This window comes from Acipenser ruthenus, chromosome 50 (genome assembly GCF_902713425.1).
Source record: "Acipenser ruthenus chromosome 50, fAciRut3.2 maternal haplotype, whole genome shotgun sequence".
NCBI classification, from domain to species: domain Eukaryota; kingdom Metazoa; phylum Chordata; class Actinopteri; order Acipenseriformes; family Acipenseridae; genus Acipenser; species Acipenser ruthenus.
In genome coordinates, this window is record NC_081238.1 from 3,781,881 (window position 1) to 3,807,841 (window position 25,961).

Below are 25,961 nucleotides of genomic sequence, written 5' to 3' on the forward strand. Positions count from 1 at the left end.
GGGGGCAAAAAGCTTGCAATGCGGTAGTGTGGCCGAGCGGTCTAAGGCGCTGGATTTAGGCTCCAGTCTCTCTGGAGGCGTGGGTTCGAATCCCACCGCTGCCATATGGATTTTTTTCACCCCTACCCCCTTTTCACAAGAAGCAACAGAAGGACTTGTGACTCCCTAGAGACGTAGTAACAAATGCCACGGCATGTTTCTTGGTACACCTATTCTATGGAAGTAAGCTGAAGCATTGGAACTGCTGTTCATTTTTCTTTTTTTTGCAAATACATCAAGATAATTGTTGTTGTTGTTGTTGTTGTTGTTGTTGAATTGTACTAGCAGTGTATAGTATGGAACCTGGGTGGCTAAGGGTTAGTGTTGTGGTAGTAAGTAAAGCTGAAGCATTGGAACTGCTGTTCATTTTTCTTTTTTTTGCAAATACATCAAAATAGTTGTTGTTGTTGTTGTTCTTGTTGTTGTTGTTGTTGTTGAATTGCACTAGCATTGTATAGTTTGGAACCTGGGTGGCCAAGAGTAAGTGTTGTGGTAGCGTGGCCGAGCGGTCTAAGGCGCTGGATTAAGGCTCCAGTCTCTCCGGAGGCGTGGGTTCAAATCCCACCGCTGCCATATTGTTTTTTTTTCAACCCCACTTCGGTCTTTTGAACTGCTGTAAAAGAAAATATTCCGTTCCATGGAATATTTGCATAAACGCAAACATGTCAGCGCCAATGGTGTAGTGGTATCATACAAGATTCCCATTCTTGTGACCTGGGTTCAATTCCCAGTTGGCGCAAGCTGATAAGGCAGCGTTTGTGTTTTCAAACCAATAATTACGTTAAAATTTTACAATTGTAGTAGTTGAATTGCGTTAGCGGCGTATAGTACGAAACCTGGGGGGCAGAAAGCTTGCAATGCGGTAGTGTGGCCGAGCGGTCTAAGGCGCTGGATTTAGGCTCCAGTCTTTCTGGAGGCGTGGGTTCGAATCCCACCGCTGCCATATGGATTTTTTTCACCCCTACCCCCTTTTCACAAGAAGCAACAGAAGGACTTGTGACTCCCTAGAGACGTAGTAACAAATGCCACGGCATGTTTCTTGGTACACCTATTCTATGGAAGTAAGCTGAAGCATTGGAACTGCTGTTCATTTTTCTTTTTTTTGCAAATACATCAAGATAATTGTTGTTGTTGTTGTTGTTGTTGTTGAATTGTACTAGCAGTGTATAGTATGGAACCTGGGTGGCCAAGGGTTAGTGTTGTGGTAGTAAGTAAAGCTGAAGCATTGGAACTGCTGTTCATTTTTCTTTTTTTTGCAAATACATCAAAATAGTTGTTGTTCTTGTTGTTGTTGTTCTTGTTGTTGAATTGCACTAGCATTGTATAGTTTGGAACCTGGGTGGCCAAGAGTAAGTGTTGTGGTAGCGTGGCCGAGCGGTCTAAGGCGCTGGATTAAGGCTCCAGTCTCTCCGGAGGCGTGGGTTCAAATCCCACCGCTGCCATATTGTTTTTTTTTCAACCCCACTTCGGTCTTTTGAACTGCTGTAAAAGAAAATATTCCGTTCCATGGAATATTTGCATAAACGCAAACATGTCAGCGCCAATGGTGTAGTGGTATCATACAAGATTCCCATTCTTGTGACCTGGGTTCAATTCCCAGTTGGCGCAAGCTGATAAGGCAGCGTTTGTGTTTTCAAACCAATAATTACGTTAAAATTTTACAATTGTAGTAGTTGAATTGCGTTAGCGGCGTATAGTACGAAACCTGGGGGGCAGAAAGCTTGCAATGCGGTAGTGTGGCCGAGCGGTCTAAGGCGCTGGATTTAGGCTCCAGTCTCTCTGGAGGCGTGGGTTCGAATCCCACCGCTGCCATATGGATTTTTTTCACCCCTACCCCCTTTTCACAAGAAGCAACAGAAGGACTTGTGACTCCCTAGAGACGTAGTAACAAATGCCACGGCATGTTTCTTGGTACACCTATTCTATGGAAGTAAGCTGAAGCATTTGAACTGCTGTTCATTTTTCTTTTTTTTGCAAATACATCAAGATAATTGTTGTTGTTGTTGTTGTTGTTGTTGAATTGTACTAGCAGTGTATAGTATGGAACCTGGGTGGCCAAGGGTTAGTGTTGTGGTAGTAAGTAAAGCTGAAGCATTGGAACTGCTGTTCATTTTTCTTTTTTTTGCAAATACATCAAAATAGTTGTTGTTCTTGTTGTTGTTGTTCTTGTTGTTGAATTGCACTAGCATTGTATAGTTTGGAACCTGGGTGGCCAAGAGTAAGTGTTGTGGTAGCGTGGCCGAGCGGTCTAAGGCGCTGGATTAAGGCTCCAGTCTCTCCGGAGGCGTGGGTTCAAATCCCACCGCTGCCATATTGTTTTTTTTTCAACCCCACTTCGGTCTTTTGAACTGCTGTAAAAGAAAATATTCCGTTCCATGGAATATTTGCATACACGCAAACATGTCAGCGCCAATGGTGTAGTGGTATCATACAAGATTCCCATTCTTGTGACCTGGGTTCAATTCCCAGTTGGCGCAAGCTGATAAGGCAGCGTTTGTGTTTTCAAACCAATAATTACGTTAAAATTTTACAATTGTAGTAGTTGAATTGCGTTAGCGGCGTATAGTACGAAACCTGGGGGGCAGAAAGCTTGCAATGCGGTAGTGTGGCCGAGCGGTCTAAGGCGCTGGATTTAGGCTCCAGTCTCTCTGGAGGCGTGGGTTTGAATCCCACCGCTGCCATATGGATTTTTTTCACCCCTGCCCCCTTTTCACAAGAAGCAACAGAAGGACTTGTGACTCCCTAGAGACGTAGTAACAAATGCCACGGCATGTTTCTTGGTACACCTATTCTATGGAAGTAAGCTGAAGCATTTGAACTGCTGTTCAATTTTCTTTTTTTTTAACAAATACATCAAGATAATTGTTGTTGTTGTTGTTGTTGTTGTTGTTGTTGTTGTTGAATTGTACTAGCAGTGTATAGTATGGAACCTGGGTGGCTAAGGGTTAGTGTTGTGGTAGTAAGTAAAGCTGAAGCATTGGAACTGCTGTTCATTTTTCTTTTTTTTGCAAATACATCAAGATAATTGTTGTTGTTGTTGTTGAATTGCACTAGCATTGTATAGTTTGGAACCTGGGTGGCCAAGAGTAAGTGTTGTGGTAGCGTGGCCGAGCGGTCTAAGGCGCAGGATTAAGGCTCCAGGCTCTCCGGAGGCGTGGGTTCAAATCCCACCGCTGCCATATTGTTTTTTTTTCAACCCCACTTCGGTCTTTTGAACTGCTGTAAAAGAAAATGTTCCGTTCCATGGAATATTTGCATACACGCAAACATGTCAGCGCCAATGGTGTAGTGGTATCATACAAGATTCCCATTCTTGTGACCTGGGTTCAATTCCCAGTTGGCGCAAGCTGATAAGGCAGCGTTTGTGTTTTCAAACCAATAATTACGTTAAAATTTTACAATTGTAGTAGTTGAATTGCGTTAGCGGCGTATAGTACGAAACCTGGGGGGCAGAAAGCTTGCAATGCGGTAGTGTGGCCGAGCGGTCTAAGGCGCTGGATTTAGGCTCCAGTCTGTCTGGCGGCGTGGGTTCGAATCCCACCGCTGCCATATGGATTTTTTTCACCCCTGCCCCCTTTTCACAAGAAGCAACAGAAGGACTTGTGACTCCCTAGAGACGTAGTAACAAATGCCACGGCATGTTTCTTGGTACACCTATTCTATGGAAGTAAGCTGAAGCATTTGAACTGCTGTTCAATTTTCTTTTTTTTTAACAAATACATCAAGATAATTGTTGTTGTTGTTGTTGTTGTTGTTGAATTGTACTAGCAGTGTATAGTATGGAACCTGGGTGGCCAAGGGTTAGTGTTGTGGTAGTAAGTAAAGCTGAAGCATTGGAACTGCTGTTCATTTTTCTTTTTTTTGCAAATACATCAAAATAGTTGTTGTTGTTCTTGTTGTTGTTCTTGTTGTTGAATTGCACTAGCATTGTATAGTTTGGAACCTGGGTGGCCAAGAGTAAGTGTTGTGGTAGCGTGGCCGAGCGGTCTAAGGCGCTGGATTAAGGCTCCAGTCTCTCCGGAGGCGTGGGTTCAAATCCCACCGCTGCCATATTGTTTTTTTTTCAACCCCACTTCGGTCTTTTGAACTGCTGTTAAAGAAAATATTCCGTTCCATGGAATATTTGCATACACGCAAACATGTCAGCGCCAATGGTGTAGTGGTATCATACAAGATTCCCATTCTTGTGACCTGGGTTCAATTCCCAGTTGGCGCAAGCTGATAAGGCAGCGTTTGTGTTTTCAAACCAATAATTACGTTAAAATTTTACAATTGTACTAGTTGAATTGCGTTAGCGGCGTATAGTACGAAACCTGGGGGGCAGAAAGCTTGCAATGCGGTAGTGTGGCCGAGCGGTCTAAGGCGCTGGATTTAGGCTCCAGTCTCTCTGGAGGCGTGGGTTCGAATCCCACCGCTGCCATATGGATTTTTTTCACCCCTGCCCCCTTTTCACAAGAAGCAACAGAAGGACTTGTGACTCCCTAGAGACGTAGTAACAAATGCCACGGCATGTTTCTTGGTACACCTATTCTATGGAAGTAAGCTGAAGCATTTGAACTGCTGTTCAATTTTCTTTTTTTTTAACAAATACATCAAGATAATTGTTGTTGTTGTTCTTGTTGTTGTTGTTGAATTGTACTAGCAGTGTATAGTATGGAACCTGGGTGGCTAAGGGTTAGTGTTGTGGTAGTAAGTAAAGCTGAAGCATTGGAACTGCTGTTCATTTTTCTTTTTTTTGCAAATACATCGATAATTGTTGTTGTTGTTGAATTGTACTAGCAGTGTATAGTATGGAACCTGGGTGGCTAAGGGTTAGTGTTGTGGTAGTAAGTAAAGCTGAAGCATTGGAACTGCTGTTCATTTTTCTTTTTTTTGCAAATACATCAAGATTGTTGTTGTTGTTGTTGAATTGTACTAGCAGTGTATAGTATGGAACTTGGGTGGCTAAGGGTTAGTGTTGTGGTAGTAAGTAAAGCTGAAGCATTGGAACTGCTGTTCATTTTTCTTTTTTTTGCAAATACATCAAAATAGTTGTTGTTGTTGTTGTTGTTGAATTGCACTAGCATTGTATAGTTTGGAACCTGGGTGGCCAAGAGTAAGTGTTGTGGTAGCGTGGCCGAGCGGTCTAAGTCGCTGGATTAAGGCTCCAGTCTCTCCGGAGGCGTGGGTTCAAATCCCACCGCTGCCATATTGTTTTTTTTTCAACCCCACTTCGGTCTTTTGAACTGCTGTAAAAGAAAATATTCCGTTCCATGGAATATTTGCATACACGCAAACATGTCAGCGCCAATGGTGTAGTGGTATCATACAAGATTCCCATTCTTGTGACCTGGGTTCAATTCCCAGTTGGCGCAAGCTGATAAGGCAGCGTTTGTGTTTTCAAACCAATAATTACGTTAAAATTTTACAATTGTAGTAGTTGAATTGCGTTAGCGGCGTATAGTACGAAACCTGGGGGGCAGAAAGCTTGCAATGCGGTAGTGTGGCCGAGCGGTCTAAGGCGCTGGATTTAGGCTCCAGTCTCTCTGGAGGCGTGGGTTCGAATCCCACTGCTGCCATATGGATTTTTTTCACCCCTGCCCCCTTTTCACAAGAAGCAACAGAAGGACTTGTGACTCCCTAGAGACGTAGTAACAAATGCCACGGCATGTTTCTTGGTACACCTATTCTATGGAAGTAAGCTGAAGCATTTGAACTGCTGTTCAATTTTCTTTTTTTTTAACAAATACATCAAGATAATTGTTGTTGTTGTTGTTGAATTGTACTAGCAGTGTATAGTATGGAACCTGGGTGGCTAAGGGTTAGTGTTGTGGTAGTAAGTAAAGCTGAAGCATTGGAACTGCTGTTCATTTTTCTTTTTTTTGCAAATACATCAAGATAATTGTTGTTGTTGTTGAATTGTACTAGCAGTGTATAGTATGGAACCTGGGTGGCTAAGGGTTAGTGTTGTGGTAGTAAGTAAAGCTGAAGCATTGGAACTGCTGTTCATTTTTCTTTTTTTTGCAAATACATCAAAATAGTTGTTGTTCTTGTTGTTGTTGTTGTTGTTGTTGAATTGCACTAGCATTGTATAGTTTGGAACCTGGGTGGCCAAGAGTAAGTGTTGTGGTAGCGTGGCCGAGCGGTCTAAGGCGCTGGATTAAGGCTCCAGTCTCTCCGGAGGCGTGGGTTCAAATCCCACCGCTGCCATATTGTTTTTTTTTCAACCCCACTTCGGTCTTTTGAACTGCTGTAAAAGAAAATATTCCGTTCCATGGAATATTTGCATACACGCAAACATGTCAGCGCCAATGGTGTAGTGGTATCATACAAGATTCCCATTCTTGTGACCTTGGTTCAATTCCCAGTTGGCGCAAGCTGATAAGGCAGCGTTTGTGTTTTCAAACCAATAATTACGTTAAAATTTTACAATTGTAGTAGTTGAATTGCGTTAGCGGCGTATAGTACGAAACCTGGGGGGCAGAAAGCTTGCAATGCGGTAGTGTGGCCGAGCGGTCTAAGGCGCTGGATTTAGGCTCCAGTCTCTCTGGAGGCGTGGGTTCGAATCCCACAGCTGCCATATGGATTTTTTTCACCCCTGCCCCCTTTTCACAAGAAGCAACAGAAGGACTTGTGACTCCCTAGAGACGTAGTAACAAATGCCACGGCATGTTTCTTGGTACACCTATTCTATGGAAGTAAGCTGAAGCATTTGAACTGCTGTTCAATTTTCTTTTTTTTTAACAAATACATCAAGATAATTGTTGTTGTTGTTGTTGAATTGTACTAGCAGTGTATAGTATGGAACCTGGGTGGCTAAGGGTTAGTGTTGTGGTAGTAAGTAAAGCTGAAGCATTGGAACTGCTGTTCATTTTTCTTTTTTTTGCAAATACTCTTTTATTGAGATTTTACATTTTTTACATTTACACCCATTCGTTTTTTCATTCATTTTACATTTCTTTTAAAGATGACATTCATGCATACCGACATACATTTTGTTTTAAAAGCATTTAAAATACATTTAAAAACACCAAGACAATTGTGCTTTGTACATGGTTAAAACAGACACAGATTAAAATCAACATGAAAAAAACCTGTGCTGTTTTAAAAGTGACTGGAAAAAAAGAACCATCTATAAAAAACCAGTGCTTGTGAGGGCCGGGGAGTGCTCTCTAAAAAAGTGAACATAAACCTAGATCTAAAACAGGGACAGGGGAAAAGGGACAGTGTATAAACAGTGAGTTAAAATTCTAAAATTTTAAAACACTTAAAATGTAACTTTTAATAGTTTACATTAAAAATCTTAAAGATACATAAAACAAAACAAAACAAAATCAAATAAAACATTCAAATTAAATCAAAGGTCCATAAAACTGAAACAAAAAGACTACATAAAACCAGGGCACCGTTGAAAAACGGTCATGCCAGCTAAAAAGGGCGGAATGCTGGCATGACAAAATAAATAAAAGGCTTAGCGGTGCCCCGTAGTCCCGCTCCTAGGAGCTAGCGGTTCCAGTTTTTTCCTTTATTCCATCTTCACGTCCTGAAGTCCGGCGATCCTCCACTCCGCGCAGGCCTTGTCCTTCCCGAGGGTCCGGATGTCCAGAATTACAAAGTCCTTGATAAGAGTTTGTGCCCTTCTGGTCGTGGTGATAGTGTCTAGCTCCTGCTTGTGATAGACACAGACGTTACGGCCTTCCCACAGGATCTGCTTGACAACATTGATGACACGCCAAACGCACTTAGCTGTGCTGGTAGTGATTCCTCCCGCAGGCCCATAGAGCACAGTCTCAGCGGTCATCTTGGCCGTGTCAGCAAACCTGTTTAGGAAGACAGAGATAGAGAGCCAGACACTGCCAGCCACATCACACTCCCAGAAGATATGGGCTGGTGTTTCTCTCTTGCGGCACTTTGCATAGGGGCATGTTTCTACTTGGGCTAGTCCCCTCCTGAACATGAACGCTCGAGTGGGGAGTGCACTGTGGACGGTGTTCCATGCTATATCCTTCTGGACATTACTGAGGCAGCTGTGAGACACATTCTCCCAGATTTTTTTGGCTTTGGGTGAGGGAGAAAGTAGCTACTTTTTCAATTTCCTGGGAACCGGCAAGATATTTAGTTACAGCCTTGTATTCCCAGGAGGCCAATTTTGCTTTATCTAAGCCCAATTTATATATAGTGTCCCTTAAGGTTCTATAATACAATGGGGGGTCCCAGGAGTACGGCACGGTGTTATCAATAGTGCAGAGGCCCAAGGCCCTGAGACAGGTGGCAAAATAGAAACGATTCATGTAACATACCTTCCTGTCCAGGGCCTGGATGTTCTTGATAGTTTGCGTGAGCCCCTGCACTCGGGTGAGCTGCACAACGTCCGGGACCCCCTTACCTCCCTTCTTGTTGGCTTTACTCAGGGTGGCTCGCTTTACCCTCTCCATCTTGCTGCCCCAGATAAAGCGGTGGATAATGCGGTCCACCACTTTTTTGGTGGTCCTGTCTGGGGGAAAGATTTTTCCTACATAAGAGAGGATGGGGAACAGTATAGACTTGGTTATTAATACTCTACCCGTCATTGTTAAGGATCTTGTGCTCCATCCGCCAATCTTTTTACGGACCTGGTTAATGGCCGCCGTCCAGCTCTGGGCCCCCGAGCTATTGTTCTCGAAAATGAGGCCCAGAATCTTGATTTTGTCCTTTTTGACAGGGTACATGTCCGACAGTTCCCTATCTACCTGCCAATTTTTAGACACGTAGACTTCGCTCTTGGACTTATTAATCACTGCCCCGGTCGCCGTGCAGTACTTCTCAAGGATATTACTAATCCGAGGTACCGACGATGTGTTGGTGCAAATGAGTGACACATCGTCCATATATGCTGTTGTTTTGACCTGGACCCCGTTGGATCCAGGCAGCTGGAAACCAGTTATATTGGTATCCCTACGAATTGCCTGCAGGAGGGGTTCAATGCACACGACATATAGCAGTGGGGATAGTGGGCAACCCTGTCTGACCCCTGACTGGATAGATATTTTACCAGTCAGGTGCCTGTTCACCAAGACTCGGGTACTAATGTTTGTATAGATGGTTTTAACCCACTCCCTAAGTCCAGGAGCGAATTTCATCTGGTCCATCACTTTGTACATATATTCATGGCTTACCCTATCGAACGCCTTCTCCTGGTCAAGGTTGAACAGGCAGAGGGGATGGTTCCGTTCTCTAGAATAAGCCAGAATGTCCCTTGTTAACATTAAAATATCCGTGATGGACCTCCCTGGGACGCCACAAGCCTGGTCAGGGCCAATGACCAAAGGGAGGTGTACTTGTAGCCGGAGCATCAGAGCTTTGGCTAGTATCTTGTAATCCACGCAAAGGAGGCTGATTGGGCGCCAATTCCGTAGATCTTTAACTTCCCCTTTCTTATGAAGGAGAGTAATTACACTCTCCCGCATAGAAGGGCCCAACCGCTTCTCCCTGTAGACCGCTCTGTAGACCTCCGCTAAATGGACTTTTAGCGTGTCCCAAAAAAGATGGTAATACTCACCCGGGATGCCATCTGGACCTGGCGTCTTACCGGTGTTCATGGTCTTAACCGCCTGGGTGAGCTCCTCCAGCGTGAGTTCTGGGTCCTTCTCCTCCTCCTCCTCGTCCCGCACTGAGTCAGGCTCCAACTGGCTCAGGAACCACTCTATCAGGGTGTCATCTGTAGCTTTGATGTTATACAGGTCCCTATAGAAGTTCTCTACCACTTTTTTCACTCCCTCACTATCCTCTACTATCCTCCCCCTGCTGTCGAGCATGGAGGACATCAAGTGCCGCTTCTCCCTCGTTTTCTGGAAGAAGAAGCGAGTACACTTTTCGTCTTCCTCCATTTTTTGCACTTTTGCATTGTGCATGACCTTTCGTTGTTCCTCCCTACAAAGCACTGAAAGATCTAGCTTGGTCTGGGCTATCTCGTCGCTTACAGGGAACCCCCGAAGCTGAAGCAGGCTCAGACGCTGGAGGGCAGCATTCAGGTATTTATATTTGGCCCTCCTTTCTTTTGCTTTCCTCTTGCCTGCTGCTATGAAATAACCCTTAGTTCTCATTTTGACCATCTCCCACCACTCTATAGGGGAGTTGAATAGGTCACGCAAAGTGGTCCACTCAACAAGCCTGCTCTTATAGGCTGCAGCTATGGAGGGGTCATCGAGTAAGGAGGTGTTTAATTTCCAGACCCCTGACCCCATCTGGGAGGTCTGAGGGACCTGCAATGTTACCTGCAGGAGCCTATGGTCAGAGAAGAAGACGGCCTGGGTGTCTACTGCCGTCTTCGTAAGGGAGCTGGTATGCAGGACGAGATCTATACGGGAGAAGGAGGTCCCAGATGAGCTCACCCAGGTAAAGGGAGGCACCAGGTCCTTACCTGCATCACACAGGGAGAAATCAGATATTACGGAGGACAAAACTCTACTAGAGCGGTCGTTGCGTGGCCTGCTCCGGTCTACGTCCCTCAGAGCACAATTGAAGTCACCTGACACGATGACGGGTACGTTCCCCAGCAGGAGTGGACGCAGCTGTGGAAAAAATTGAACTCTTTCGTTTTGGTTAGTGGGTGCGTAGACATTGACCAGTCTGAGGGGAGTGTTGTTGTATGTCACATCCACGCTCAGAATTCTACCAGGTTCTACCTCCCTGCTGCTGCGGGAGGTAATAAATGGGTTTTTAAACAGGATACCTACTCCGTCAGCTCTGGCTATGTTGGAGCCCGACCAGAAGGAGTCCCCCAGGGTCCAACTCTCCTTCAGGTCCCTATAATCAGGGCTCGACGAAATACCACACTCCTGCAGAAAGATGAGATCTGCTTTCAAGTTAGCTAGATAGTTTAGTACATCAAATCTTTTTTGTGTCTCCCTGATGCTCCTGACATTAACAGACACACATATCAGGGCCATCAGGGTAGCTAACAAGAAAAGGAGTCGCTGCGTCCACCCCATAGCGACTATGATTGGGAGGTCGGGACACTCTTCCTACTCTTAGCTCTACGCTTGCTTCGAGGGGGCTTGGGCTTATTTGCAACTCCCATCACCCCTGAGAAGGTACTCACTGCTGCCTCGTCCAAGAAGGCACCGTCTTTATATGCACAGTACGTGGAGTTGTTGGGGCTATTCAACTCCCCACAAGGTAAGTCTGGTGGAACTTGCTCAGGGCCCCTCGGAACGTGTGGGTCAGCTTTGTCCTGGGGGGGGGTTATGACAGACAGCATTCTTTGGCTGTTACCGTCTGTTGAATTGGAGCTGTTAGCAGACTTCTGGCTTACCGCGTCCAGGGGTATTCCCATGTCCTCCAGTGCTGTATCTAGGAGGACCTCTAGGGGGCCCCTGGTTTTGCCCATACAAGGGAGGGGGTCAAGGATGCTTTGAAGGGAGGCCCTTCGCTTGAAGAGGGTCATTGCTACCGAGGTACTGCTGGTCAGGGAAGGTGTTGACCCCGACCTCTCCCTCGGTGCATTAGTGAACACCTCTTCTGCGAGGTGTGCTAGGGTTTGTGCCAACGACTGGGAAGGCTGGCTGGGGATGCCCTGGCTGGCTGCTACCTGCCCACTAGGCGGCAGTGTAGCCGTCCCACTCGCCTCCGTCTCTGCCTGCGAGGGCAAGACTGGGGACTTTGTGTGGACATTAGCTGGTTTTGGATCTATGGGGGCCACCTGCAACTTGCTGTCTTTGATCCTGATCTTCTTTCTTTTCCCCCCCTCGTCTCTACCCTTTCTTTTCCCCACCCTCTGCTGGTTCTTCACTCCCTTCCCCTCCTTCTCACTCTCACTTTCACTGTCGCTTTCGCTTTCCTCCCCCACGGACTCAATCCTTATGGCGTCATAACGAGAGCCGAGGGGGAGTGCTGGCGCTGAGAGGGCCCTACTCAGGGGGGGGCCGCTGCTGGATCCGGGCTCCCTCCCTGCCTCGTGTTCTGCATCAGAGGAGCTACTGGAGGAGCTAGTGGAGTGGCTGTTGTACTCTCTCTCTGGGCTGGGGGAAGGGGTCCTCGTAAAACGGGACATGTCTCGGGGGCGGGGGGGTGAGGGGGGTGCTGGTGATGATGGTGGTGCTGGAGTCTGGGTCTTGGATACTGTTGGTGGTGATGTGGACTGATCTTTGTTACTTGCTCCCTCTTCCTGCTCAGGCCTAGGCTTGTTCGTATTTGCCTTGCTGGCTCTGGCCATGTTGGCATAGGAAGAGGGGCAGTCCTTAAACAGGTGCCCCTTCTTTCCACACAAATTGCACTGCCTCTCTTCTCTGCAGTGGCTGGTCTCGTGGGGGGCGCCGCAGTTCCTGCACTTGACTACAGTACACGCGGCCGCCAGGTGTCCTAATTCCCCACATTTCCTGCAGAGTTTTGGCATCCCATTATAGAATACCAGCCCTCTGTTGGGCCCTAACACTATGGAGTTTGGAATGTGGCGGACGCCTCCAATGCCCGATGGATCAACATTAAGGCGTACCAGCCACTTTCTGGCTCCTGTCCAAACCCCATCTTCGTCTGTAATTTTCCTCCCTTCTGATGACACCCTCCCATAGCGGTTAAGCCATGTTGTAATATCATAGTCGCTAACAGCCTCATTGAAAAATTGGACAGTAACAACTTTCATTTCTCTGTCTGTCAGAGCATCCACACAAAATTCTTTGTATGGAGCGAGATATTTATTCTCCCCCCAAAAGGACCACATTTCTTGTAACTTTTGGGGGTTCCTAAAACTGACCTCAAACACTTCCTTAAGCCCTGGCAATTTCACCAAACAATTCAAGTCAGAAGGGGAAAAACCCATACCCCTCTGAAGAATGGTCCGGCTGAACTCCAGTCTCGTCAGTCCTGGTTCCGTTTCCTCTTGCTGGGTCCTTGTGAAGCGCACCGCATTGTGCCTCCTGGTCTCCTGGGTTGGCCGGAACGCCATCCTTCAGCTGGCTCCTCCGATTGGGGTGGGAGAAGCCTCTGGACGTCCGGGTTGTCTCTCTCTACGAAAAAGAGACAACGTAAGCAGCAAATCTGGGCAGTTGAAGGAACTATTACTTTAGTCCCTGAGGAGATGGTCGCCTCGCAAGAGGGACCCCCTCCCCAGGTGAACGGTGTCCTTCCCTGGCGGAGTAGGGGGCGCTGCTTGGCACCGAGACCACGTAGGAAGAATCGTGGCTGTGACGCCTCCTCGGGGTCCGGGGCCGCCCTCTGCTCCTCCCAGATGGCGCCCTCTGCTACAATTGTAGTAGTTGAATTGCGTTAGCGGCGTATAGTACGAAACCTGGGGGGCAGAAAGCTTGCAATGCGGTAGTGTGGCCGAGCGGTCTAAGGCGCTGGATTTAGGCTCCAGTCTCTCTGGAGGCGTGGGTTCGAATCCCACCACTGCCATATGGATTTTTTTCACCCCTGCCCCCTTTTCACAAGAAGCAACAGAAGGACTTGTGACTCCCTAGAGACGTAGTAACAAATGCCACGGCATGTTTCTTGGTACACCTATTCTATGGAAGTAAGCTGAAGCATTTGAACTGCTGTTCAATTTTCTTTTTTTTTAACAAATACATCGATAATTGTTGTTGTTGTTGTTGTTGTTGTTGTTGAATTGTACTAGCAGTGTATAGTATGGAACCTGGGTGGCTAAGGGTTAGTGTTGTGGTAGTAAGTAAAGCTGAAGCATTGGAACTGCTGTTCATTTTTCTTTTTTTTGCAAATACATCAAAATAGTTGTTGTTGTTGTTGTTGAATTGCACTAGCATTGTATAGTTTGGAACCTGGGTGGCCAAGAGTAAGTGTTGTGGTAGAGTGGCCGAGTGGTCTAAGGCGCTGGATTAAGGCTCCAGTCTCTCCGGAGGCGTGGGTTCAAATCCCACCGCTGCCATATTGTTTTTTTTTCAACCCCACTTCGGTCTTTTGAACTGCTGTAAAAGAAAATATTCCGTTCCATGGAATATTTGCATACACGCAAACATGTCAGCGCCAATGGTGTAGTGGTATCATACAAGATTCCCATTCTTGTGACCTGGGTTCAATTCCCAGTTGGCGCAAGCTGATAAGGCAGCGTTTGTGTTTTCAAACCAATAATTACGTTAAAATTTTACAATTGTAGTAGTTGAATTGCGTTAGCGGCGTATAGTACGAAACCTGGGGGGCAGAAAGCTTGCAATGCGGTAGTGTGGCCGAGCGGTCTAAGGCGCTGGATTTAGGCTCCAGTCTCTCTGGAGGCGTGGGTTCGAATCCCACCGCTGCCATATGGTTTTTTTTCACCCCTGCCCCCTTTTCACAAGAAGCAACAGAAGGACTTGTGACTCCCTAGAGACGTAGTAACAAATGCCACGGCATGTTTCTTGGTCCACCTATTCTATGGAAGTAAGCTGAAGCATTTGAACTGCTGTTCAATTTTCTTTTTTTTTAAAAATACATCAAGATAATTGTTGTTGTTGTTGTTGTTGTTGAATTGTACTAGCAGTGTATAGTATGGAACCTGGGTGGCTAAGGGTTAGTGTTGTGGTAGTAAGTAAAGCTGAAGCATTGGAACTGCTGTTCATTTTTCTTTTTTTTGCAAATACATCAAAATAGTTGTTCTTGTTGTTGTTGTTGTTGTTGTTGAATTGCACTAGCATTGTATAGTTTGGAACCTGGGTGGCCAAGAGTAAGTGTTGTGGTAGCGTGGCCGAGCGGTCTAAGGCGCTGGATTAAGGCTCCAGTCTCTCCGGAGGCGTGGGTTCAAATCCCACCGCTGCCATATTGTTTTTTTTTCAACCCCACTTCGGTCTTTTGAACTGCTGTAAAAGAAAATATTCCGTTCCATGGAATATTTGCATACACGCAAACATGTCAGCGCCAATGGTGTAGTGGTATCATACAAGATTCCCATTCTTGTGACCTGGGTTCAATTCCCAGTTGGCGCAAGCTGATAAGGCAGCGTTTGTGTTTTCAAACCAATAATTACGTTAAAATTTTACAATTGTAGTAGTTGAATTGCGTTAGCGGCGTATAGTACGAAACCTGGGGGGCAGAAAGCTTGCAATGCGGTAGTGTGGCCGAGCGGTCTAAGGCGCTGGATTTAGGCTCCAGTCTCTCTGGAGGCGTGGGTTCGAATCCCACCGCTGCCATATGGATTTTTTTCACCCCTGCCCCCTTTTCACAAGAAGCAACAGAAGGACTTGTGACTCCCTAGAGACGTAGTAACAAATGCCACGGCATGTTTCTTGGTACACCTATTCTATGGAAGTAAGCTGAAGCATTTGAACTGCTGTTCAATTTTCTTTTTTTTTAACAAATACATCAAGATAATTGTTGTTGTTGTTGTTGTTGTTGTTGAATTGTACTAGCAGTGTATAGTATGGAACCTGGGTGGCTAAGGGTTAGTGTTGTGGTAGTAAGTACAGCTGAAGCATTGGAACTGCTGTTCATTTTTCTTTTTTTTGCAAATACATCAAGAAAATTGTTGTTGTTGTTGTAGTTGTTGTTGTTGAATTGTACTAGCAGTGTATAGTATGGAAACTGGGTGGCTAAGGGTTAGTGTTGTGGTAGTAAGTAAAGCTGAAGCATTGGAACTGCTGTTCATTTTTCTTTTTTTTGCAAATACATCAAAATAGTTGTTGTTGTTGTTGTTCTTGTTGTTGTTGTTGTTGTTGTTGAATTGCACTAGCATTGTATAGTTTGGAACCTGGGTGGCCAAGAGTAAGTGTTGTGGTAGCGTGGCCGAGCGGTCTAAGGCGCTGGATTAAGGCTCCAGTCTCTCCGGAGGCGTGGGTTCAAATCCCACCGCTGCCATGTTGTTTTTTTTTCAACCCCACTTCGGTCTTTTGAACTGCTGTAAAAGAAAATATTCCGTTCCATGGAATATTTGCATACACGCAAACATGTCAGCGCCAATGGTGTAGTGGTATCATACAAGTTTCCCATTCTTGTGACCTGGGTTCAATTCCCAGTTGGCGCAAGCTGATAAGGCAGCGTTTGTGTTTTCAAACCAATAATTACGTTAAAATTTTACAAGTGTAGTAGTTGAATTGCGTTAGCGGCGTATAGTACGAAACCTGGGGGGCAGAAAGCTTACAATGCGGTAGTGTGGCCGAGCGGTCTAAGGCGCTGGATTTAGGCTCCAGTCTTTCTGGAGGCGTGGGTTCGAATCCCACCGCTGCCATATGGATTTTTTTCACCCCTGCCCCCTTTTCACAAGAAGCAACAGAAGGACTTGTGACTCCCTAGAGACGTAGTAACAAATGCCACGGCATGTTTCTTGGTACACCTATTCTATGGAAGTAAGCTGAAGCATTTGAACTGCTGTTCAATTTTCTTTTTTTTTAACAAATACATCAAGATAATTGTTGTTGTTGTTGTTGTTGTTGTTGTTGAATTGTACTAGCAGTGTATAGTATGGAACCTGGGTGGCTAAGGGTTAGTGTTGTGGTAGTAAGTAAAGCTGAAGCATTGGAACTGCTATTCATTTTTCTTTTTTTTGCAATTACATCAAGATAATTGTTGTTGTTGTTGTTGTTGTTGTTGTTGAATTGTACTAGCAGTGTATAGTATGGAACCTGGGTGGCCAAGGGTTAGTGTTGTGGTAGTAAGTAAAGCTGAAGCATTGGAACTGCTGTTCATTTTTCTTTTTTTTGCAAATACATCAAAATAGTTGTTGTTGTTGTTGTTGTTGTTGTTGAATTGCACTAGCATTGTATTAGTTTGGAACCTGGTTGGCCAAGAGTAAGTGTTGTGGTAGCGTGGCCGAGCGGTCTAAGGTGCTGGATTAAGGCTCCAGTCTCTCCGGAGGCGTGGGTTCAAATCCCACCGCTGCCATATTGTTTTTTTTTCAACCCCACTTCGGTCTTTTGAACTGCTGTAAAAGAAAATATTCCGTTCCATGGAATATTTGCATACACGCAAACATGTCAGCGCCAATGGTGTAGTGGTATCATACAAGATTCCCATTCTTGTGACCTGGGTTCAATTCCCAGTTGGCGCAAGCTGATAAGGCAGCGTTTGTGTTTTCAAACCAATAATTACGTTAAAATTTTACAATTGTAGTAGTTGAATTGCGTTAGCGGCGTATAGTACGAAACCTGGGGGGCAGAAAGCTTGCAATGCGGTAGTGTGGCCGAGCGGTCTAAGGCGCTGGATTTAGGCTCCAGTCTCTCTGGAGGCGTGGGTTCGAATCCCACCGCTGCCATATGGATTTTTTTCACCCCTGCCCCCTTTTCACAAGAAGCAACAGAAGGACTTGTGACTCCCTAGAGACGTAGTAACAAATGCCACGGCATGTTTCTTGGTACACCTATTCTATGGAAGTAAGCTGAAGCATTTGAACTGCTGTTCAATTTTCTTTTTTTTTAACAAATACATCAAGATAATTGTTGTTGTTGTTGTTGTTGTTGTTGTTGTTGTTGAATTGTACTAGCAGTGTATAGTATGGAACCTGGGTGGCTAAGGGTTAGTGTTGTGGTAGTAAGTAAAGCTGAAGCATTGGAACTGCTGTTCATTTTTCTTTTTTTTGCAAATACATCAAAATAGTTGTTGTTGTTGTTGTTGTTGAATTGCACTAGTATTGTATAGTTTGGAACCTGGGTGGCCAAGAGTAAGTGTTGTGGTAGCGTGGCCGAGCGGTCTAAGGCGCTGGATTAAGGCTCCAGTCTCTCCGGAGGCGTGGGTTCAAATCCCACCGCTGCCATATTGTTTTTTTTTCAACCCCACTTCGGTCTTTTGAACTGCTGTAAAAGAAAATGTTCCGTTCCATGGAATATTTGCATACACGCAAACATGTCAGCGCCAATGGTGTAGTGGTATCATACAAGATTCCCATTCTTGTGACCTGGGTTCAATTCCCAGTTGGCGCAAGCTGATAAGGCAGCGTTTGTGTTTTCAAACCAATAATTACGTTAAAATTTTACAATTGTTGTAGTTGAATTGCGTTAGCAGCGCATAGTACGAAACCTGGGGGGCAGAAAGCTTGCAATGCGGTAGTGTGGCCGAGCGGTCTAAGGCGTTGGATTTAGGCTCCAGTCTGTCTGGAGGCGTGGGTTCGAATCCCACCGCTGCCATATGGATTTTTTTCACCCCTGCCCCCTTTTCACAAGAAGCAACAGAAGGACTTGTGACTCCCTAGAGACGTAGTAACAAATGCCACGGCATGTTTCTTGGTACACCTATTCTATGGAAGTAAGCTGAAGCATTTGAACTGCTGTTCAATTTTATTTTTTTTTAACAAATACATCAAGATAATTGTTGTTGTTGTTGTTGTTGTTATTGAATTGTACTAGCAGTGTATAGTATGGAACCTGGGTGGCTAAGGGTTAGTGTTGTGGTAGTAAGTAAAGCTGAAGCATTGGAACTGCTGTTCATTTTTCTTTTTTTTTGCAAATACATCAAAATAGTTGTTGTTGTTGTTGTTGTTGTTGTTGAATTGCACTAGCATTGTATAGTTTGGAACCTGGGTGGCCAAGAGTAAGTGTTGTGGTAGCGTGGCCGAGCGGTCTAAGGTGCTGGATTAAGGCTCCAGTCTCTCCGGAGGCGTGGGTTCAAATCCTACCGCTGCCATATTGTTTTTTTTTCAACCCCACTTCGTTCTGTTGAACTGCTGTAAAAGAAAATGTTCCGTTCCATGGAATATTTGCATACACGCAAACATGTCAGCGCCAATGGTGTAGTGGTATCATACAAGATTCCCATTCTTGTGACCTGGGTTCAATTCCCAGTTGGCGCAAGCTGATAAGGCAGCGTTTGTGTTTTCAAACCAATAATTACGTTAAAATTTTACAATTGTAGTAGTTGAATTGCGTTAGCGGCGTATAGTACGAAACCTGGGGGGCAGAAAGCTTGCAATGCGGTAGTGTGGCCGAGCGGTCTAAGGCGCTGGATTTAGGCTCCAGTCTCTCTGGAGGCGTGGGTTCGAATCCCACCGCTGCCATATGGATTTTTTTCACCCCTACCCCCTTTTCACAAGAAGCAACAGAAGGACTTGTGACTCCCTAGAGACGTAGTAACAAATGCCACGGCATGTTTCTTGGTACACCTATTCTATGGAAGTAAGCTGAAGCATTTGAACTGCTGTTCAATTTTCTTTTTTTTTAACAAATACATCAAGATAATTGTTGTTGTTGTTGTTGTTGTTGTTGAATTGTACTAGCAGTGTATAGTATGGAACCTGGGTGGCTAAGGGTTAGTGTTGTGGTAGTAAGTAAAGCTGAAGCATTGGAACTGCTGTTCATTTTTCTTTTTTTTGCAAATACATCAAAATAGTTGTTGTTGTTGTTGTTGTTGAATTGCACTAGCATTGTATAGTTTGGAACCTGGGTGGCCAAGAGTAAGTGTTGTGGTAGCGTGGCCGAGCGGTCTAAGGCGCTGGATTAAGGCTCCAGTCTCTCCAGAGGCGTGGGTTCAAATCCCACCGCTGCCATATTGTTTTTTTTTCAACCCCACTTCGGTCTTTTGAACTGCTGTAAAAGAAAATGTTCCGTTCCATGGAATATTTGCATACACGCAAACATGTCAGCGCCAATGGTGTAGTGGTATCATACAAGATTCCCATTCTTGTGACCTGGGTTCAATTCCCAGTTGGCGCAAGCTGATAAGGCAGCGTTTGTGTTTTCAAACCAATAATTACGTTAAAATTTTACAATTGTAGTAGTTGAATTGCGTTAGCGGCGTATAGTACGAAACCTGGGGGGCAGAAAGCTTGCAATGCGGTAGTGTGGCCGAGCGGTCTAAGGCGCTGGATTTAGGCTCCAGTCTCTCTGGAGGCGTGGGTTCGAATCCCACCGCTGCCATATGGATTTTTTTCACCCCTGCCCCCTTTTCACAAGAAGCAACAGAAGGACTTGTGACTCCCTAGAGACGTAGTAACAAATGCCACGGCATGTTTCTTGGTACACCTATTCTATGGAAGTAAGCTGAAGCATTTGAACTGCTGTTCAATTTTCTTTTTTTTTAACAAATACATCAAGATAATTGTTGTTGTTGTTGTTGTTGTTGTTGAATTGTACTAGCAGTGTATAGTATGGAACCTGGGTGGCTAAGGGTTAGTGTTGTGGTAGTAAGTAAAGCTGAAGCATTGGAACTGCTGTTCATTTTTCTTTTTTTTGCAAATACATCAAAATAGTTGTTGTTGTTGTTGTTGTTGAATTGCACTAGCATTGTATAGTTTGGAACCTGGGTGGCCAAGAGTATGTGTTGTGGTAGCGTGGCCGAGCGGTCTAAGGCGCTGGATTAAGGCTCCAGTCTCTCCGGAGGCGTGGGTTCAAATCCTACCGCTGCCATATTGTTTTTTTTTCAACCCCACTTCGGTCTTTTGAACTGCTGTAAAAGAAAATGTTCCGTTCCATGGAATATTTGCATACACGCAAACATGTCAGCGCCAATGGTGTAGTGGTATCATACAAGATTCCCATTCTTGTGACCTGGGTTCAATTCCCAGTTGGCGCAAGCTGATAAGGCAGCGTTTGTGTTTTCAAACCAATAATTACGTTAAAATTTTACAATTGTAGTAGTTGAATTGCGTTAGCGGCGTATAGTACGAAACCTGGGGGGCAGAACGCTTGCAATGCGGTAGTGTGGCCGAGCGGTCTAAGGCGCTGGATTTAGGCTCCAGTCTCTCTGGAGGCGTGGGTTCGAATCCCACCGCTGCCATATGGATTTTTTTCACCCCTGCCCCCTTTTCACAAGAAGCAACAGAAGGACTTGTGACTCCCTAGAGACGTAGTAACAAATGCCACGGCATGTTTCTTGGTACACCTATTCTATGGAAGTAAGCTGAAGCATTTGAACTGCTGTTCAGTTTTCTTTTTTTTTAACAAATACATCAAGATAATTGTTGTTGTTGTTGTTGTTGTTGTTGTTGTTGAATTGTACTAGCAGTGTATAGTATGGAACCTGGGTGGCTAAGGGTTAGTGTTGTGGTAGTAAGTAAAGCTGAAGCATTGCAACTGCTGTTCATTTTTCTTTTTTTTGCAAATACATCAAAATAGTTGTTGTTGTTGTTGTTGTTGAATTGCACTAGCATTGTATAGTTTGGAACCTGGGTGGCCAAGAGTAAGTGTTGTGGTAGCGTGGCCGAGCGGTCTAAGGCGCTGGTGTAAGGCTCCAGTCTCTCCAGAGGCGTGGGTTCAAATCCCACCGCTGCCATATTGTTTTTTTTTCAACCCCACTTCGGTCTTTTGAACTGCTGTAAAAGAAAATGTTCCGTTCCATGGAATATTTGCATACACGCAAACATGTCAGCGCCAATGGTGTAGTGGTATCATACAAGATTCCCATTCTTGTGACCTGGGTTCAATTCCCAGTTGGCGCAAGCTGATAAGGCAGCGTTTGTGTTTTCAAACCAATAATTACGTTAAAATTTTACAATTGTAGTAGTTGAATTGCGTTAGCGGCGTATAGTACGAAACCTGGGGGGCAGAACGCTTGCAATGCGGTAGTGTGGCCGAGCGGTCTAAGGCGCTGGATTTAGGCTCCAGTCTCTCTGGAGGCGTGGGTTCGAATCCCACCGCTGCCATATGGTTTTTTTTCACCCCTGCCCCCTTTTCACAAGAAGCAACAGAAGGACTTGTGACTCCCTAGAGACGTAGTAACAAATGCCACGGCATGTTTCTTGGTACACCTATTCTATGGAAGTAAGCTGAAGCATTTGAACTGCTGTTCAATTTTCTTTTTTTTTAACAAATACATCAAGATAATTGTTGTTGTTGTTGTTGTTGTTGTTGAATTGTACTAGCAGTGTATAGTATGGAACCTGGGTGGCTAAGGGTTAGTGTTGTGGTAGTAAGTAAAGCTGAAGCATTGGAACTGCTGTTCATTTTTCTTTTTTTTGCAAATACATCAAAATAGTTGTTGTTGTTGTTGTTGTTGAATTGCACTAGCATTGTATAGTTTGGAACCTGGGTGGCCAAGAGTAAGTGTTGTGGTAGCGTGGCCGAGCGGTCTAAGGCGCTGGGTTAAGGCTCCAGTCTCTCCGGAGGCGTGGGTTCAAATCCCACCGCTGCCATATTGTTTTTTTTTCAACCCCACTTCGGTCTTTTGAACTGCTGTAAAAGAAAATATTCCGTTCCATGGAATATTTGCATACACGCAAACATGTCAGCGCCAATGGTGTAGTGGTATCATACAAGATTCCCATTCTTGTGACCTGGGTTCAATTCCCAGTTGGCGCAAGCTGATAAGGCAGCGTTTGTGTTTTCAAACCAATAATTACGTTAAAATTTTACAATTGTAGTAGTTGAATTGCGTTAGCGGCGTATAGTACAAAACCTGGGGGGCAGAAAGCTTGCAATGCGGTAGTGTGGCCGAGCGGTCTAAGGCGCTGGATTTAGGCTCCAGTCTCTCTGGAGGCGTGGGTTCGAATCCCACCGCTGCCATATGGATTTTTTTCACCCCTGCCCCCTTTTCACAAGAAGCAACAGAAGGACTTGTGACTCCCTAGAGACGTAGTAACAAATGCCACGGCATGTTTCTTGGTACACCTATTCTATGGAAGTAAGCTGAAGCATTTGAACTGCTGTTCAATTTTCTTTTTTTTTAACAAATACATCAAGATAATTGTTGTTGTTGTTGTTGAATTGTACTAGCAGTGTATAGTATGGAACCTGGGTGGCTAAGGGTTAGTGTTGTGGTAGTAAGTAAAGCTGAAGCATTGGAACTGCTGTTCATTTTTCTTTTTTTTGCAAATACATCAAGATAATTGTTGTTGTTGTTGTTGTTGTTGTTGTTGTTGTTGAATTGTACTAGCAGTGTATAGTATGGAACCTGGGTGGCTAAGGGTTAGTGTTGTGGTAGTAAGTAAAGCTGAAGCATTGGAACTGCTGTTCATTTTTCTTTTTTTTGCAAATACATCGATAATTGTTGTTGTTGTTGTTGAATTGCACTAGCATTGTATAGTTTGGAACCTGGGTGGCCAAGCGTAAGTGTTGTGGTAGCGTGGCCGAGCGGTCTAAGGCGCAGGATTAAGGCTCCAGGCTCTCCGGAGGCGTGGGTTCAAATCCCACCGCTGCCATATTGTTTTTTTTTCAACCCCACTTCGGTCTTTTGAACTGCTGTAAAAGAAAATATTCCGTTCCATGGAATATTTGCATACACGCAAACATGTCAGCGCCAATGGTGTAGTGGTATCATACAAGATTCCCATTCTTGTGACCTGGGTTCAATTCCCAGTTGGCGCAAGCTGATAAGGCAGCGTTTGTGTTTTCAAACCAATAATTACGTTAAAATTTTACAATTGTAGTAGTTGAATTGCGTTAGCGGCGTATAGTACGAAACCTGGGGGGCAGAAAGCTTGCAATGCGGTAGTGTGGCCGAGCGGTCTAAGGCGCTGGATTTAGGCTCCAGTCTCTCTGGAGGCGTGGGTTCGAATCCCACCGCTGCCATATGGATTTTTTTCACCCCTGCCCCCTTTTCACAAGAAGCAACAGAAGGACTTGTGACTCCCTAGAGACGTAGTAACAAATGCCACGGCATGTTTCTTGGTACACCTATTCTATGGAAGTAAGCTGAAGCATTTGAACTGCTGTTCAATTTTCTTTTTTTTTAACAAATACATCAAGATAATTGTTGTTGTTGTTGTTGAATTGTACTAGCAGTGTATAGTATGGAACCTGGGTGGCTAAGGGTTAGTGTTGTGGTAGTAAGTAAAGCTGAAGCATTGGAACTGCTGTTCATTTTTCTTTTTTTTGCAAATACATCAAGATAATTGTTGTTGTTGTTGTTGAATTGTACTAGCAGTGTATAGTATGGAACCTGGGTGGCTAAGGGTTAGTGTTGTGGTAGTAAGTAAAGCTGAAGCATTGGAACTGCTGTTCATTTTTCTTTTTTTTGCAAATACATCAAAATAGTTGTTGTTGTTCTTGTTGTTCTTGTTGTTGTTGTTGTTGTTGAATTGCACTAGCATTGTATAGTTTGGAACCTGGGTGGCCAAGAGTAAGTGTTGTGGTAGCGTGGCCGAGCGGTCTAAGGCGCTGGATTAAGGCTCCAGTCTCTCCGGAGGCGTGGGTTCAAATCCCACCGCTGCCATATTGTTTTTTTTTTCAACCCCACTTCGGTCTTTTGAACTGCTGTAAAAGAAAATATTCCGTTCCATGGAATATTTGCATACACGCAAACATGTCAGCGCCAATGGTGTAGTGGTATCATACAAGATTCCCATTCTTGTGACCTGGGTTCAATTCCCAGTTGGCGCAAGCTGATAAGGCAGCGTTTGTGTTTTCAAACCAATAATTACGTTAAAATTTTACAATTGTAGTAGTTGAATTGCGTTAGCGGCGTATAGTACGAAACCTGGGGGGCAGAAAACTTGCAATGCGGTAGTGTGGCCGAGCGGTCTAAGGCGCTGGATTTAGGCTCCAGTCTCTCTGGAGGCGTGGGTTCGAATCCCACCGCTGCCATATGGATTTTTTTCACCCCTGCCCCCTTTTCACAAGAAGCAACAGAAGGACTTGTGACTCCCTAGAGACGTAGTAACAAATGCCACGGCATGTTTCTTGGTACACCTATTCTATGGAAGTAAGCTGAAGCATTGGAACTGCTGTTCATTTTTCTTTTTTTTGCAAATACATCAAGATAATTGTTGTTGTTGTTGTTGTTGTTGTTGAATTGTACTAGCAGTGTATAGTATGGAACCTGGGTGGCCAAAGGTTAGTGTTGTGGTAGTAAGTAAAGCTGAAGCATTGGAACTGCTGTTCATTTTTCTTTTTTTTGCAAATACATCAAAATAGTTGTTGTTGTTGTTGTTGTTGTTGTTGTTGAATTGCACTAGCATTGTATAGTTTGGAACCTGGGTGGCCAAGAGTAAGTGTTGTGGTAGCGTGGCCGAGCGGTCTAAGGTGCTGGATTAAGGCTCCAGTCTCTCCGGAGGCGTGGGTTCAAATCCCACCGCTGCCATATTGTTTTTTTTTCAACCCCACTTCGGTCTTTTGAACTGCTGTAAAAGAAAATATTCCGTTCCATGGAATATTTGCATACACGCAAACATGTCAGCGCCAATGGTGTAGTGGTATCATACAAGATTCCCATTCTTGTGACCTGGGTTCAATTCCCAGTTGGCGCAAGCTGATAAGGCAGCGTTTGTGTTTTCAAACCAATAATTACGTTAACATTTTACAATTGTAGTAGTTGAATTGCGTTAGCGGCGTATAGTACGAAACCTGGGGGGCAGAAAGCTTGCAATGCGGTTGTGTGGCCGAGCGGTCTAAGGCGCTGGATTTAGGCTCCAGTCTCTCTGGAGGCGTGGGTTTGAATCCCACCACTGCCATATGGATTTTTTTCACCCCTGCCCCCTTTTCACAAGAAGCAACAGAAGGACTTGTGACTCCCTAGAGACGTAGTAACAAATGCCACGGCATGTTTCTTGGTACACCTATTCTATGGAAGTAAGCTGAAGCATTTGAACTGCTGTTCAATTTTCTTTTTTTTTAACAAATACATCAAGATAATTGTTGTTGTTGTTGTTGTTGTTGAATTGTACTAGCAGTGTATAGTATGGAAACTGGGTGGCTAAGGGTTAGTGTTGTGGTAGTAAGTAAAGCTGAAGCATTGGAACTGCTGTTCATTTTTCTTTTTTTTGCAAATACATCAAGATAATTGTTGTTGTTGTTGTTGTTGTTGTTAAATTGTACTAGCAGTGTATAGTATGGAACCTGGGTGGTAAGGGTTAGTGTTGTGGTAGTAAGTAAAGCTGAAGCATTGGAACTGCTGTTCATTTTTCTTTTTTTTGCAAATACATCGATAATTGTTGTTGTTGTTGTTGAATTGCACTAGCATTGTATAGTTTGGAACCTGGGTGGCCAAGAGCAAGTGTTGTGGTAGCGTGGCCGAGCGGTCTAAGGCGCAGGATTAAGGCTCCAGTCTCTCCGGAGGCGTGGGTTCAAATCCCACCGCTGCCATATTGTTTTTTTTTCAACCCCACTTCGGTCTTTTGAACTGCTGTAAAAGAAAATATTCCGTTCCATGGAATATTTGCATACACGGAAACATGTCAGCGCCAA

General features: G+C 44.7%; 64 non-coding genes across 64 annotated transcripts in view; all 64 read left to right on the top strand.

The window, feature by feature from the left end:
- Window positions 1–22: 22 nt before the first annotated feature.
- Window positions 23–104, top strand: trnal-uag (transfer RNA leucine (anticodon UAG)). Its single transcript has one exon. It is a non-coding gene; the product is annotated as a tRNA-Leu (tRNA).
- Window positions 105–530: 426 nt separating this feature from the next.
- Window positions 531–612, top strand: trnal-aag (transfer RNA leucine (anticodon AAG)). The gene has a single exon. It is a non-coding gene; the product is annotated as a tRNA-Leu (tRNA).
- A 95-nt stretch (window positions 613–707) lies between these two features.
- On the top strand, window positions 708–778 carry trnag-ccc (transfer RNA glycine (anticodon CCC)). The gene has a single exon. It is a non-coding gene; the product is annotated as a tRNA-Gly (tRNA).
- Window positions 779–900: 122 nt separating this feature from the next.
- On the top strand, window positions 901–982 carry trnal-uag (transfer RNA leucine (anticodon UAG)). The gene has a single exon. It is a non-coding gene; the product is annotated as a tRNA-Leu (tRNA).
- Window positions 983–1,399: 417 nt separating this feature from the next.
- Window positions 1,400–1,481, top strand: trnal-aag (transfer RNA leucine (anticodon AAG)). The gene has a single exon. It is a non-coding gene; the product is annotated as a tRNA-Leu (tRNA).
- A 95-nt stretch (window positions 1,482–1,576) lies between these two features.
- On the top strand, window positions 1,577–1,647 carry trnag-ccc (transfer RNA glycine (anticodon CCC)). Its single transcript has one exon. It is a non-coding gene; the product is annotated as a tRNA-Gly (tRNA).
- Window positions 1,648–1,769: 122 nt separating this feature from the next.
- trnal-uag (transfer RNA leucine (anticodon UAG)) lies at window positions 1,770–1,851 on the top strand. The gene has a single exon. It is a non-coding gene; the product is annotated as a tRNA-Leu (tRNA).
- Window positions 1,852–2,268: 417 nt separating this feature from the next.
- On the top strand, window positions 2,269–2,350 carry trnal-aag (transfer RNA leucine (anticodon AAG)). The gene has a single exon. It is a non-coding gene; the product is annotated as a tRNA-Leu (tRNA).
- Window positions 2,351–2,445: 95 nt separating this feature from the next.
- Window positions 2,446–2,516, top strand: trnag-ccc (transfer RNA glycine (anticodon CCC)). The gene has a single exon. It is a non-coding gene; the product is annotated as a tRNA-Gly (tRNA).
- Window positions 2,517–2,638: 122 nt separating this feature from the next.
- trnal-uag (transfer RNA leucine (anticodon UAG)) lies at window positions 2,639–2,720 on the top strand. The gene has a single exon. It is a non-coding gene; the product is annotated as a tRNA-Leu (tRNA).
- A 416-nt stretch (window positions 2,721–3,136) lies between these two features.
- trnal-aag (transfer RNA leucine (anticodon AAG)) lies at window positions 3,137–3,218 on the top strand. Its single transcript has one exon. It is a non-coding gene; the product is annotated as a tRNA-Leu (tRNA).
- Window positions 3,219–3,313: 95 nt separating this feature from the next.
- Window positions 3,314–3,384, top strand: trnag-ccc (transfer RNA glycine (anticodon CCC)). The gene has a single exon. It is a non-coding gene; the product is annotated as a tRNA-Gly (tRNA).
- Window positions 3,385–3,506: 122 nt separating this feature from the next.
- On the top strand, window positions 3,507–3,588 carry trnal-uag (transfer RNA leucine (anticodon UAG)). The gene has a single exon. It is a non-coding gene; the product is annotated as a tRNA-Leu (tRNA).
- A 419-nt stretch (window positions 3,589–4,007) lies between these two features.
- trnal-aag (transfer RNA leucine (anticodon AAG)) lies at window positions 4,008–4,089 on the top strand. Its single transcript has one exon. It is a non-coding gene; the product is annotated as a tRNA-Leu (tRNA).
- A 95-nt stretch (window positions 4,090–4,184) lies between these two features.
- trnag-ccc (transfer RNA glycine (anticodon CCC)) lies at window positions 4,185–4,255 on the top strand. The gene has a single exon. It is a non-coding gene; the product is annotated as a tRNA-Gly (tRNA).
- A 122-nt stretch (window positions 4,256–4,377) lies between these two features.
- On the top strand, window positions 4,378–4,459 carry trnal-uag (transfer RNA leucine (anticodon UAG)). The gene has a single exon. It is a non-coding gene; the product is annotated as a tRNA-Leu (tRNA).
- A 686-nt stretch (window positions 4,460–5,145) lies between these two features.
- trnal-aag (transfer RNA leucine (anticodon AAG)) lies at window positions 5,146–5,227 on the top strand. Its single transcript has one exon. It is a non-coding gene; the product is annotated as a tRNA-Leu (tRNA).
- A 95-nt stretch (window positions 5,228–5,322) lies between these two features.
- trnag-ccc (transfer RNA glycine (anticodon CCC)) lies at window positions 5,323–5,393 on the top strand. The gene has a single exon. It is a non-coding gene; the product is annotated as a tRNA-Gly (tRNA).
- Window positions 5,394–5,515: 122 nt separating this feature from the next.
- On the top strand, window positions 5,516–5,597 carry trnal-uag (transfer RNA leucine (anticodon UAG)). The gene has a single exon. It is a non-coding gene; the product is annotated as a tRNA-Leu (tRNA).
- A 549-nt stretch (window positions 5,598–6,146) lies between these two features.
- On the top strand, window positions 6,147–6,228 carry trnal-aag (transfer RNA leucine (anticodon AAG)). Its single transcript has one exon. It is a non-coding gene; the product is annotated as a tRNA-Leu (tRNA).
- Window positions 6,229–6,323: 95 nt separating this feature from the next.
- Window positions 6,324–6,394, top strand: trnag-ccc (transfer RNA glycine (anticodon CCC)). The gene has a single exon. It is a non-coding gene; the product is annotated as a tRNA-Gly (tRNA).
- A 122-nt stretch (window positions 6,395–6,516) lies between these two features.
- trnal-uag (transfer RNA leucine (anticodon UAG)) lies at window positions 6,517–6,598 on the top strand. The gene has a single exon. It is a non-coding gene; the product is annotated as a tRNA-Leu (tRNA).
- Window positions 6,599–13,307: 6,709 nt separating this feature from the next.
- trnal-uag (transfer RNA leucine (anticodon UAG)) lies at window positions 13,308–13,389 on the top strand. Its single transcript has one exon. It is a non-coding gene; the product is annotated as a tRNA-Leu (tRNA).
- A 405-nt stretch (window positions 13,390–13,794) lies between these two features.
- trnal-aag (transfer RNA leucine (anticodon AAG)) lies at window positions 13,795–13,876 on the top strand. The gene has a single exon. It is a non-coding gene; the product is annotated as a tRNA-Leu (tRNA).
- Window positions 13,877–13,971: 95 nt separating this feature from the next.
- Window positions 13,972–14,042, top strand: trnag-ccc (transfer RNA glycine (anticodon CCC)). Its single transcript has one exon. It is a non-coding gene; the product is annotated as a tRNA-Gly (tRNA).
- A 122-nt stretch (window positions 14,043–14,164) lies between these two features.
- On the top strand, window positions 14,165–14,246 carry trnal-uag (transfer RNA leucine (anticodon UAG)). The gene has a single exon. It is a non-coding gene; the product is annotated as a tRNA-Leu (tRNA).
- A 412-nt stretch (window positions 14,247–14,658) lies between these two features.
- On the top strand, window positions 14,659–14,740 carry trnal-aag (transfer RNA leucine (anticodon AAG)). The gene has a single exon. It is a non-coding gene; the product is annotated as a tRNA-Leu (tRNA).
- Window positions 14,741–14,835: 95 nt separating this feature from the next.
- trnag-ccc (transfer RNA glycine (anticodon CCC)) lies at window positions 14,836–14,906 on the top strand. Its single transcript has one exon. It is a non-coding gene; the product is annotated as a tRNA-Gly (tRNA).
- A 122-nt stretch (window positions 14,907–15,028) lies between these two features.
- Window positions 15,029–15,110, top strand: trnal-uag (transfer RNA leucine (anticodon UAG)). The gene has a single exon. It is a non-coding gene; the product is annotated as a tRNA-Leu (tRNA).
- A 582-nt stretch (window positions 15,111–15,692) lies between these two features.
- trnal-aag (transfer RNA leucine (anticodon AAG)) lies at window positions 15,693–15,774 on the top strand. The gene has a single exon. It is a non-coding gene; the product is annotated as a tRNA-Leu (tRNA).
- Window positions 15,775–15,869: 95 nt separating this feature from the next.
- Window positions 15,870–15,940, top strand: trnag-ccc (transfer RNA glycine (anticodon CCC)). Its single transcript has one exon. It is a non-coding gene; the product is annotated as a tRNA-Gly (tRNA).
- Window positions 15,941–16,062: 122 nt separating this feature from the next.
- trnal-uag (transfer RNA leucine (anticodon UAG)) lies at window positions 16,063–16,144 on the top strand. Its single transcript has one exon. It is a non-coding gene; the product is annotated as a tRNA-Leu (tRNA).
- A 571-nt stretch (window positions 16,145–16,715) lies between these two features.
- On the top strand, window positions 16,716–16,797 carry trnal-aag (transfer RNA leucine (anticodon AAG)). The gene has a single exon. It is a non-coding gene; the product is annotated as a tRNA-Leu (tRNA).
- A 95-nt stretch (window positions 16,798–16,892) lies between these two features.
- trnag-ccc (transfer RNA glycine (anticodon CCC)) lies at window positions 16,893–16,963 on the top strand. Its single transcript has one exon. It is a non-coding gene; the product is annotated as a tRNA-Gly (tRNA).
- Window positions 16,964–17,085: 122 nt separating this feature from the next.
- trnal-uag (transfer RNA leucine (anticodon UAG)) lies at window positions 17,086–17,167 on the top strand. Its single transcript has one exon. It is a non-coding gene; the product is annotated as a tRNA-Leu (tRNA).
- Window positions 17,168–17,583: 416 nt separating this feature from the next.
- Window positions 17,584–17,665, top strand: trnal-aag (transfer RNA leucine (anticodon AAG)). The gene has a single exon. It is a non-coding gene; the product is annotated as a tRNA-Leu (tRNA).
- A 95-nt stretch (window positions 17,666–17,760) lies between these two features.
- Window positions 17,761–17,831, top strand: trnag-ccc (transfer RNA glycine (anticodon CCC)). The gene has a single exon. It is a non-coding gene; the product is annotated as a tRNA-Gly (tRNA).
- Window positions 17,832–17,953: 122 nt separating this feature from the next.
- trnal-uag (transfer RNA leucine (anticodon UAG)) lies at window positions 17,954–18,035 on the top strand. The gene has a single exon. It is a non-coding gene; the product is annotated as a tRNA-Leu (tRNA).
- Window positions 18,036–18,449: 414 nt separating this feature from the next.
- On the top strand, window positions 18,450–18,531 carry trnal-aag (transfer RNA leucine (anticodon AAG)). Its single transcript has one exon. It is a non-coding gene; the product is annotated as a tRNA-Leu (tRNA).
- A 95-nt stretch (window positions 18,532–18,626) lies between these two features.
- trnag-ccc (transfer RNA glycine (anticodon CCC)) lies at window positions 18,627–18,697 on the top strand. The gene has a single exon. It is a non-coding gene; the product is annotated as a tRNA-Gly (tRNA).
- A 122-nt stretch (window positions 18,698–18,819) lies between these two features.
- Window positions 18,820–18,901, top strand: trnal-uag (transfer RNA leucine (anticodon UAG)). Its single transcript has one exon. It is a non-coding gene; the product is annotated as a tRNA-Leu (tRNA).
- Window positions 18,902–19,308: 407 nt separating this feature from the next.
- Window positions 19,309–19,390, top strand: trnal-aag (transfer RNA leucine (anticodon AAG)). The gene has a single exon. It is a non-coding gene; the product is annotated as a tRNA-Leu (tRNA).
- A 95-nt stretch (window positions 19,391–19,485) lies between these two features.
- Window positions 19,486–19,556, top strand: trnag-ccc (transfer RNA glycine (anticodon CCC)). The gene has a single exon. It is a non-coding gene; the product is annotated as a tRNA-Gly (tRNA).
- A 122-nt stretch (window positions 19,557–19,678) lies between these two features.
- trnal-uag (transfer RNA leucine (anticodon UAG)) lies at window positions 19,679–19,760 on the top strand. Its single transcript has one exon. It is a non-coding gene; the product is annotated as a tRNA-Leu (tRNA).
- Window positions 19,761–20,167: 407 nt separating this feature from the next.
- trnal-aag (transfer RNA leucine (anticodon AAG)) lies at window positions 20,168–20,249 on the top strand. Its single transcript has one exon. It is a non-coding gene; the product is annotated as a tRNA-Leu (tRNA).
- A 95-nt stretch (window positions 20,250–20,344) lies between these two features.
- On the top strand, window positions 20,345–20,415 carry trnag-ccc (transfer RNA glycine (anticodon CCC)). Its single transcript has one exon. It is a non-coding gene; the product is annotated as a tRNA-Gly (tRNA).
- Window positions 20,416–20,537: 122 nt separating this feature from the next.
- trnal-uag (transfer RNA leucine (anticodon UAG)) lies at window positions 20,538–20,619 on the top strand. Its single transcript has one exon. It is a non-coding gene; the product is annotated as a tRNA-Leu (tRNA).
- Window positions 20,620–21,032: 413 nt separating this feature from the next.
- Window positions 21,033–21,114, top strand: trnal-aag (transfer RNA leucine (anticodon AAG)). The gene has a single exon. It is a non-coding gene; the product is annotated as a tRNA-Leu (tRNA).
- Window positions 21,115–21,209: 95 nt separating this feature from the next.
- trnag-ccc (transfer RNA glycine (anticodon CCC)) lies at window positions 21,210–21,280 on the top strand. The gene has a single exon. It is a non-coding gene; the product is annotated as a tRNA-Gly (tRNA).
- A 122-nt stretch (window positions 21,281–21,402) lies between these two features.
- trnal-uag (transfer RNA leucine (anticodon UAG)) lies at window positions 21,403–21,484 on the top strand. The gene has a single exon. It is a non-coding gene; the product is annotated as a tRNA-Leu (tRNA).
- Window positions 21,485–21,891: 407 nt separating this feature from the next.
- Window positions 21,892–21,973, top strand: trnal-aag (transfer RNA leucine (anticodon AAG)). The gene has a single exon. It is a non-coding gene; the product is annotated as a tRNA-Leu (tRNA).
- A 95-nt stretch (window positions 21,974–22,068) lies between these two features.
- Window positions 22,069–22,139, top strand: trnag-ccc (transfer RNA glycine (anticodon CCC)). Its single transcript has one exon. It is a non-coding gene; the product is annotated as a tRNA-Gly (tRNA).
- A 122-nt stretch (window positions 22,140–22,261) lies between these two features.
- Window positions 22,262–22,343, top strand: trnal-uag (transfer RNA leucine (anticodon UAG)). Its single transcript has one exon. It is a non-coding gene; the product is annotated as a tRNA-Leu (tRNA).
- Window positions 22,344–22,896: 553 nt separating this feature from the next.
- trnal-aag (transfer RNA leucine (anticodon AAG)) lies at window positions 22,897–22,978 on the top strand. The gene has a single exon. It is a non-coding gene; the product is annotated as a tRNA-Leu (tRNA).
- Window positions 22,979–23,073: 95 nt separating this feature from the next.
- Window positions 23,074–23,144, top strand: trnag-ccc (transfer RNA glycine (anticodon CCC)). The gene has a single exon. It is a non-coding gene; the product is annotated as a tRNA-Gly (tRNA).
- A 122-nt stretch (window positions 23,145–23,266) lies between these two features.
- Window positions 23,267–23,348, top strand: trnal-uag (transfer RNA leucine (anticodon UAG)). Its single transcript has one exon. It is a non-coding gene; the product is annotated as a tRNA-Leu (tRNA).
- A 561-nt stretch (window positions 23,349–23,909) lies between these two features.
- On the top strand, window positions 23,910–23,991 carry trnal-aag (transfer RNA leucine (anticodon AAG)). The gene has a single exon. It is a non-coding gene; the product is annotated as a tRNA-Leu (tRNA).
- A 96-nt stretch (window positions 23,992–24,087) lies between these two features.
- Window positions 24,088–24,158, top strand: trnag-ccc (transfer RNA glycine (anticodon CCC)). The gene has a single exon. It is a non-coding gene; the product is annotated as a tRNA-Gly (tRNA).
- Window positions 24,159–24,280: 122 nt separating this feature from the next.
- On the top strand, window positions 24,281–24,362 carry trnal-uag (transfer RNA leucine (anticodon UAG)). Its single transcript has one exon. It is a non-coding gene; the product is annotated as a tRNA-Leu (tRNA).
- Window positions 24,363–24,776: 414 nt separating this feature from the next.
- Window positions 24,777–24,858, top strand: trnal-aag (transfer RNA leucine (anticodon AAG)). Its single transcript has one exon. It is a non-coding gene; the product is annotated as a tRNA-Leu (tRNA).
- Window positions 24,859–24,953: 95 nt separating this feature from the next.
- trnag-ccc (transfer RNA glycine (anticodon CCC)) lies at window positions 24,954–25,024 on the top strand. Its single transcript has one exon. It is a non-coding gene; the product is annotated as a tRNA-Gly (tRNA).
- Window positions 25,025–25,146: 122 nt separating this feature from the next.
- On the top strand, window positions 25,147–25,228 carry trnal-uag (transfer RNA leucine (anticodon UAG)). Its single transcript has one exon. It is a non-coding gene; the product is annotated as a tRNA-Leu (tRNA).
- Window positions 25,229–25,777: 549 nt separating this feature from the next.
- On the top strand, window positions 25,778–25,859 carry trnal-aag (transfer RNA leucine (anticodon AAG)). Its single transcript has one exon. It is a non-coding gene; the product is annotated as a tRNA-Leu (tRNA).
- Window positions 25,860–25,954: 95 nt separating this feature from the next.
- The window catches only part of trnag-ccc (transfer RNA glycine (anticodon CCC)), a 71-nt gene continuing 64 nt past the window's right edge, over window positions 25,955–25,961 (top strand). Inside the window, exon 1 of the tRNA in view lies at window positions 25,955–25,961. This exon is cut by the window's right edge and continues 64 nt beyond it. This is a non-coding gene — a tRNA (tRNA-Gly).